We start from the raw sequence: 9766 nt of genomic DNA on the forward strand, positions 1-9766 counted from the left end.
CTCTTAGATGCTCAATTGAATTATACAACAACAGAGAAAGAGTTGCTAGCTGTTCTCTATGCCTTGGACAAATTTCGTTCATATCTTCTTGGATCCAAGGTTATTGTCTTCATGGATCATGCCGCATTAAGGCATCTACTTGCAAAGAAAGAGACCAAACCTCAACTCATTCGTTGGATACTCTCCAAGAGTTCAACCTTGAGATGAAGGACAAGAAAGGCACTGACAAGGTTGTAGCAGACCATCTCTCTCGGCTTCTTATTGAGAACACTTCTGATTTTTCTCCAGTTCATGACTCCTTTTCGGATGAGCAACTGCTCCAGATTTCTCATATGTCGCTTCCTTGGTTTGCTGATATTGTCAACTATCTTGTGGTTGGAAAAATTCCATCCCATTGGTCTATAAGCAAGAGAAAGATAAGTTCTTCGCTCAAATTAAAAATTTCTTTTGGGAAGACCTAGAACTATTTAAGTATTGCCCTGATCAAATAATCCGGAGATGCATTCCTGAATATGATGTCCAAAATATTTTGAAATTCTACCACACTCTTGAATGTGGAGGACAATTCAGTGCTAAAAAGACTTCATCTAAAGTCCTTCAAAATGGATTTTACTGGCCTTCATTATTCAGGGACGTTTATAATTTATGCAAGTCTTGTGAACGATGCCAAAAGCTTGGGGCCATGTCTAAAAGAGACATGATGCCATTGAACTCAATTTTAATTGTTGAAATCTTTGATATATGGGGAATAGATTTTATGGAACTATTTCCATCTTCCTATAGCTATGTTTACATTCTCTTAGCGGTGGATTATGTTTCTAAATGGATAGAGGCTAAGATAACCATTACCAATGACCACGATGTAGTGGTCAAGTTCATTCAAACGACTATATTCAGTCAGTTTGGTACACCTAGAGCACTCTTAAGTGATGAAGGATCTCATTTCTATAATCGCTATCTACGATCCAACCTCCTTAAGTACTCTGTCACTCACAAGGTTGCCATGCCTTACCATCCTCAATCGAGTGGTCAAGTGCAAGTCTCAAATCAGGAAATCAAAAATATCCTTGAAAAGACGGTTAGATCGGACCGCAAAGATTGGTCATTACAACTAAATGATGCGCTTTGGCCTTACTAAACTGTGTTTTAAGATACCAATTAGCATGTCTCCATACCGGCTCATCTACGGTAAGGCATGTCACCTCCCAGTGAATTAGAGTATCGTGCCTTTTGGGCCATAAAAAGGTTCAATTTCAATCTTGATCAGGCCGGCTCTAACCAAAAATTATAGCTCAATGAGCTAGAAGAAATCCAGAATGACGCTTATGAAAGTGCCAAAATTTACAAAGCAAAGACTAAAGCATTCCATGGAAAGTATATCGTCAAGAAGTTTTTTGCTTCGGGTCAAAGGCTTTTTAAATCCCATTCATAACTCTTTTCTGGGAAACTCCGTTCATGGTGGGAAGGTCCTTTCCTTATCATTTCTGTCTTCCTTTATGGTGCAGTTGAGTTACAAGACCCAAAGCATGGGAATCTTTTTAAGGTCCATGGCCAGCGGCTTAATCCCTACATTGACAACCTAGTCCTAGTCGGATATGTGGATTCCATCATCTTGACAGATCTAATTTATGAGGACTAGTTAGATTCCCATATCGTCAAGCTATCGACGTTAAATTTAGCACTCCAAGGAAGCACTTCTTTATATTCTAAGCTTCCTTATATCGTCGTTACCATAAACCACAACTTTTTGAAAATGCCTAAGTAAAGACTCCACTTTGCATTTATCAGGAATCATCTAGATTTCCATTCCAATGGTCATTGTGGGTTTCTATAGTCATATTATGATTTTGGTAACATCTTTAGGAATTTTTGGGCTCATCTATAGAATAATACCTAGGCACATTTGCGTCTGGACGCCATCCTTCGCGTCCCGATGCCAATACCTGGGCATAATTGCGTCCAGACACCAATCCTTGCATCTGGATGCTATTACCTGAGTCCTCCTACATTCAAACGCCAATACATGCGTCTGGATGCCAACACCTAGGCGCTCCCACGTCTGGACGCCCTATTCAAATTTGCCCACCAACTCCTCGCGCGCCCCATATGGCATACTGCGTTTGGATGCCAGCCTTCATGTCTAGATGCCACGGCCCAACTGAGATACCGAGCCTATGTTTAAGTGGTATAAGTTGCCCCCTTTTTCTTTACTTTTCATATTTATTCCTTCTATTTTTTCTCTCTACCCTTCTTACCTCCATATCCTACCTTCCCTACCTTCTAAATCTTTTCTCTCACTCTTTACATCTCCATTATTTCCCTTTTCTTCACCTCTTATCATCATCATTCCATTAAAGAGGGCAAAGTTTGGAATTCCAAATTGAGTCTTGCACACCACATGTTTGACAAAAGTCCTGAACCAAATTTTTTCACTCAAATGGCTTCGACTACTGCTTCCAAGCGTCCTCGCACTTCCAAGGAGTTTTCTGAGGAGGCTTCTACTTCGGATTGGTTTGACTGGCCCCCTCAATTTGAGACTAGATTCGCTGTTAGGAATGTCTTCCGAAGGCGTCCTGACACAAAATAGGCAGTCAAAAATCTCAAGGAACGTGGCCTTGCATTAATATTTCAGCCATGCCATAACGTGGTTCATCCTCGCTTAGTCCGTCAGTTCTACCAGAATCTGTCATACAAACGTGAGGAACCAACCAAACTTTCAACTACAATTGATGGCACCGTACTTACATTTACATTGGATGATTTTGCAAATGTATGTGGCTGTTCCATCAAATCCCCAGTTAATGTGAATGGCTATCCTTTCTATGGTCCACTCCCAGACATACTTGAATTATTGGATGGCCTAATGAATGTTTTGAAAGAAATAACATATAGCAATTTCATAAACATAGCGAGCACCTAGACTAAAAAGTCCTTTGTGCCCCCCCGAATTTGGTTCATTGAGGTTGTACTGGCTAAGAATGTTCTTCCAATTGGTAAACCTACGGAACATAATAGTGTACTCCTGGATTCTCTCTATTTAGCAGAAAATGACTTTTGGTTTTTGGTTCCTACTTTGATTATGAATCAAATCTTGAAGGTCTATAACAAATTGATTGTCCGACAAACCAAAAGCTCCTTAACTTGGTCCTTCCCATTCCCCTATCTAATCACAAAGATGATTAAGGACCAAGGGTTTGTTATTCCATGCAATGAATAGCGGACAACCTCGAAGATGGTCTACAACCTAAACAAGTGGAAAGAGTCACTTATTGACTGTGGTGGTGCAGGTCCGGGTCCATCTTTATCCATTTTGATGGAGGATTGAGCATCTTGTTAGTCTTTTGGCTTATTATTTCATGCTATTTGTTTCTATTTTGTGTGTTAAATATTTCTATATTTTGGGCCATGTTTGGTATGACAATTGTGGGTACACTTTTTGATGTGCACAGATTTTGATTTCTTTTCCGGTTTTAATAAAGCATGACAAGTTATTTCAGATTTATATCCTTATCTATGTCTATGCTTTTATGCTCGGTACCTAGTTTATGTGGATAGATTATCCGGTACAAGTTTGGGGGAAGAACTTTGGCGTTTTGAATTCGACTAGATGCAATAGAATCACTGTTTTGTACTCGGTAGTTTCTCTCTTTTTACACTTCTATGCATGTTTAGTTTCTATACTTGTTTTCATACATTGGGGACAATGTATCATTTAAGTTTGGGGGTGTTGAGAGTTTGCTATTCATATGTATATTGTCATTATCTGATATAGTTCAATTGTTATTAAAAAAAAAGAAAAAAATTTGGATGTTCAGGCAACTGATTTTTGGTATTGTTGGAACTAAGTTTGGGGGAGTCTATGTGATTAATACAATTTGTATGCTTATATATGATATCATGGAATGATTGAAAGTTGCTAGCATGAGTGTTCAAATGAAAAAGGTCTATTGCATGACTTAAATGCTTTATTTTGGAATCTTTCATCTCTAAGTGACTTCACAATGCACATTGAGCACATCGGAAATTGCATTCCCTTCCTTGTGGTTTTAGTTATGGCTCCTTGAATTAGTAAGTCGGATGAAAGAAAGAATCCTTGGCAATAAAAAAAAAAAGAAAAAAGAATAAAACTGCATTATTTCAATATGTCAACTGATTAAAAAGGAAGACAAGGAAAAAATGTAAGATGTATGATTAGTTTGAGTTTGTAGCCTAACCATTCCGAATCATTACGCCTTTAGTAATGTCTTTACACTTAACGCCCTAAGACCATCTAGTTTAGGAGTCGTTGGCTCAACGTTTGTTACATGGGGTGATTAGTGAGCTTAAGGAACTTTAGACATTGCACATGGTCATGCATAATAATAATAATTAAAAAAAAAAGCAACACAAAATGTGTTCAAATAAATTCATGCCCTGGATTATGATTTTAAAAGATAAATTAAGAATGTGGAAGACATTGTATGAGCCATAAAAGAGTTAAAAGTGCATTTTAAAAGAAAATAAAATTTCAGTTCACTTCTAAGGAACTTGAGATGAAATTCTATTATAAATGAGATGTTAAGGATCGTGTATGTGGACTAGTTTGTTGATGCATGAATGTTGGGAATTAAATATTATTTTGAGATGTCATTATATGGATACTTGTTGTAGTCTTCATGATAGAGTCTTTCTCCTAAAGTTATATGTTTCAATTTATACTAGAATGAGACTTGTTGCTTAATGTTTGTTGGTATCATTTCTGGTAAACCCTCACGAGACTTCACTCGTATTCTATGGATACCTAGGGGTTTAAAAGGCTTGTTGCATACGCTAAATGCAATCGTCACTCCCATGAAAGAGGAGAAATATGGATAGTTTATGGTGTGTTTCATTTTTTTTTTCCTAAGGGACAATCAAAATGTATGTTTGGATGTGTGATAAGCGCCGAATATTGTATATTTAATCGCCCTTAATTGCATTAGTTAAGTCCATTATTTGGTCTTTGTACATAGATTATCTTTATTTTTGTGTTTTTGTCATTTTCAGGTGTATTCTCTAAAAAGAAATAAAAATAAGATTTTAAGGGTTTTTGAAGAACAAGTCATATCGGGCCTAAATATCAAGTGATTTTCAAGAAGAGATAGCCCAAATATTCAATGGACACATTAAGTATTGCATAAGGAAGAAAGGGACTCATTTTAGTTCAAAGACTGCACTCCGCGTCCGGACGCCAATTCCTGTGTCTGGACGCCAAGAAGACTTTAGAGGACAAAATGTAAAGTTAAGAAAAGAAAGAACTCTATAAGCTGATGAAGTCCGCGTCCGGATGCGGGACTTCGCGTCTAGACGTCGGGCGCCGTAGCTATACAAAGGCACTCCTCATGCTCGCGCAATACAAGCACTCTGGCACTTCGCATCTGGACGCCAATCCTTGCGTGCGGACGCCAACCTACAGGTCCCTTCTTTTCTTTGGTTAAAGTTTGTTACCTTTTACTAGGGAATTTTGAATTTCAATGGGATAGGTTGTTTGGCAACCCATTTTGGGATTAAGAAGGGGCAAAAGGCTAGAAAGAGATATCATTATTATCATTGAAAAATATATTGCAGAGAAAGAAGATTTTTAGGGTTCATGTGTTGTTCTTCATTTATGGGGCTGGAGTGGAATTTATCTTCTTTTTCTTTAATCCTTAAAGCTATTCCCATGTCCATGAAGAACTAACTCCCTTCCTAGGGAGTTGATGTAACCTAGACTAAGTAAACATGTTATAATTATCTTTCAATTTTGGGATTCATCTTGTGTACATTTGATTTCATAAATAAGAAGTTGTTTACATTGAATTGATGTGTTTTTACATTGAATTAATGTATGTGATCTTTATTTGAATATAGAATTATGTTTTTATCCCCAAGTTGAATGCAAGTTAGCATGTTTATGAGGTTTTGGTGAAGTCAATTCCCTATCCTTTATCTCTATAAGTTTAATTCATTTAAATCCATTTTATTTACTGTTTTTGTTAAATTTCAATTCATAGTTAAAGTGACAACTTAATCAAACTATCAATTTTTTTTTTTTTAATCAAACTAAAAGTGATTTTACAACTTTGGTTACCATAAACTAGTAATCCTTGTTGTTCGAAAAACCCTTATAATAACCCTTTTTCTATATTGATATATACACTATTGCAAGTGGTAATTTTAAGTGGTAACAATTTATTGCCATCAGCTACCTTAAGCAAGTGAAATGAAATACGTAATATACTAGCATACTAGGCATTAGTATACTAAACGAAATTGAATCATCTATAAACCATTCACTACTAGTGAACTCTACAAGCTACAACTTCAAAAGTAATGTCAACTTGTAAACGAAAACGAAATCAAACGACGGAATACTCGGACGCCTTCGTGGATCGAACCACACATGTAGTTATTTTGGGTACTAACCCGTTAGGAACCACCTAAGTGCACATTATATGAGAAGAACTCGTATCTTCCACTCTACAGCTGTGCTCTAGCCATTCAAAGGTCAATGCCCCAAGTTTCCAAAATCAACAAGAAATGCATAACTTAAACATTTTAAGTAAAATGCATTTAAACACCTACCATTCACAATCATACATGGATTCACACAAATCATGCAGTATAGTCTCTAACTACATGTCTTTCAAAATGTCGAATCTTCAATGTGTGATTTGTTACACATAACGATAATATCACATATCAACAAAGTCTAATTATCATAGTAGCTTAAATACTAAATTAACAACAACATAGTAAAAAGCATTCAAGGTTATTAATAATAATCTATAATAATTCCACATTTCATCAAATATGAATTCTAGTATTTAATAATCCACTAAATTAAATAGCATCTCCACACAATATAAATATATATTCTAGAATTTAGTAATCTACTAAATTAAATAGAATCTCTACACAAAATAAATAAACTATAGATGTTTTAAATCATTAAACCTAAAGTCAAGTATATAGAAATTACATCTAAACGCAATCCTACAATTCAACAAGCAAGTATACAATATATAGAGAACCATAAAAACAATTAAATACTTAGGAAATAAACATACAAAAAATCGTACCTCACTAGAGGATTGTCCCGCTAGAATCCAAGGCAAACAAACTCAAAATGCAAAACTGAGAAACGTTCTTCTAGATCAAGAAGAGTGGAAGCTATTATCTTCAATTTTGGAAACCAAATTCCTTAAGAAATGGGGTTGAATTTCAAAAATGTCAAAACAGGTTCCAGGATTCCCCAAACTGTCAACTCGAGATTCACCCCTCTGGAATCCCATGCAAACAAGGTCAAATGACAAACTAAAAAAAGGTCTAGATTAAAAAGAGAGGAAGATATGATCTTCAAAGTGGGAAAACAAATTCCCAAGGCAAGGGGTTCAAAATCCGAAAATGGCAAACAGGGTTCTGGTTTTTCCAAACTGCTTCATCCAAGATTTGCCCTCAAGAAACCAAACCAAACAACATCAAATGGAGAAACTGAGAAAAAATGTTCTAGATAATAAAGAAAGGAAACTTTTGTCTTCAGGTGGGAGATCAAAATCCCATGGGAAAGGGGTCGAAATCTACAAAATGGTGTAGAGGGTTTGTGGTGGCTGCAATGGTGCTTTTGAGAGGAAATGAAATTCTACAACCATTCCTTTAAGTTTTCCACTAACTCAAACCTAAGTTGGCCAAACACACACACATCAACACTGCATCTCTCACACACACACGCAAGACAAAATCTTGGCCCTCCACTTGTCAACTAACTAAGCCACCTCACAAGAATACATTAAAAGCCTACACTTATCACCATCTTAAGCCTCCTCTCAAGGCTTAATCTATGCCCTACACTTGCCTTCATCCTAGGCCTAGAAGTGGACCAATCATAGGCCATCAAGTGGATGAATCCTCGCCCTCCACATGTCATCATCCAAGGCTTCCGAGTGTCACCAATGAAATAACGACAAACGGACCAATGATATTGTGACATTTGTCACACTTTTCAAAAATTGTAAAAAGTCCCTCCCCAAAATATCTTCAAAATAATATTGCAAATAGGTCTCTAAGACAAATATCTAAAGAAAATTAAATTACATAAAACATCACGTAAAACAAAAATGTTTTCGAAGAAACTATGCATCCATACCTCTACTGCAAAAAGTAAACAAATAATAAGCTTTTCTAAAAAAGTAAAACTACACATTTCATGAAAATTAAAAGAAATGGATATATGTAAAGCCGGGATCAAATCCAAGCACAAACCGTGAGGTTACGCGAAAAGAAACAACAAACGAAAAAAAGAACGAAACAAAAAAAGCAAATGACCAAAAAAAGAAAAGAGAAGATAGCACTGTCCTAATAAGGACGATTCCAATCTATTAAAAGAAAAATTATTGGGAACTATTCCTGAGCACTCAAGATGACTCGAAGGGACAAAACCAGAACTAAGAAAAGAAAACATCAACGGAAAAAGAAAAATTGTAAAAATGGGAAAAAGAAAGAAAGGAAATGACAGGGTCATTACAACCTACCCTCCTTAAAGAGATTTTGTCCCTGAAATCAGGAACATACCAAGGAGAAACGAACTAAGACTGAACGCAAGGTCAAATTGAGGAATAGATCATAAAGTGCTAAAGGATAACTCCAAAGGCCTCAAGATGAAATGAAAGGACACGAAACCATGAATTGTAAGACAACTCTCCGAACAACCAACATGAAAACTCAAGGTCACTCACCAAAAGGAATCCCTAAGACAACGACACATCGAATCAAGACCCTAACCTATAATGACCAGGTCTTTTTCCTTCCTTTCTTTTTCTCAGATTTTCACGGATTTTTTTTTTTTTCGTGGATCTTTTCCTTTCTGAGTTTAGTTCCTCGTCACTTAGTGTCATCTCGAGTGCTCTGGAGTGATTCTGAGACTCTTTTCTTTGGATTGACAACTTCCTTTAAGGACCGAGTCATTTTCGCATTTTTACTTTTTGGACACTATCATTTTTCGTCTTTTTCTCTATTTCGTCATTTTCCCTATTTTGTCTTTTCCTCGTTTGTCACTTTATTGGCATAACCACACTTCTTGTGCTCGGAGTTGGTTTTTGACTTCACATATCTTCATTCTAAGTGGTGTCCACGAAATACGTATCTTTACTTTTGTAAGAAACTACTCTGGTTGCTCCCGGTGTCCATAGGGGCATGGATGCATAGTTTTTCAGAATTTTTTTCTTTTCTTATGGTGTTTTTCGTAAATATCTTTTGAAGATATTTTATTTCAAGGTTTTTAAGAAAATATTTTTGAAAGATATTTTCATTTTGGGCCATTAGTGCAGTTTTCACTTTTTAAAGGGGCCATTGTGTAATTAATGAAAGTTATTGCTAAATGCCTTATTTTGAGCCTGGATCCTCGTACGGGATTCATTTTTACTTTTCATCGAGTTATGTACTCTTTGAATTTCCTTCTGGTTGTTTTTTTCCAGTTTTAGGGTTTCCGGCACCGGTTGCCGCCGACTTGTTTGGGGCATAACTTTCTGCTCGGCACTCGGTTTTTGATACTGTTTCTTCTGTTATTCATATTTTCTCATTTTGAATTCATTCACAGAGTTTTGCCATTTGAGCGTTCTTGCTTGAATTCCACTTTTCCGGACCCGGCGGGGCCCGTTCGGGGTACTTTTTGAGATTTTCTATAAATAGAGTGACTTAAGAGAAAATATCAGATTTTTTTCTCTCTCTCCCCTCTCTTGGCCGGCCATCCATGGCAGCCACGGCTGCCGGT

This window comes from Cornus florida, unplaced genomic scaffold, assembly GCF_030987335.1.
Source record: "Cornus florida cultivar Cherokee Brave unplaced genomic scaffold, ASM3098733v1 CherokeeBrave_3.0.0_Hap2_Chr04, whole genome shotgun sequence".
Taxonomy (NCBI): domain Eukaryota; kingdom Viridiplantae; phylum Streptophyta; class Magnoliopsida; order Cornales; family Cornaceae; genus Cornus; species Cornus florida.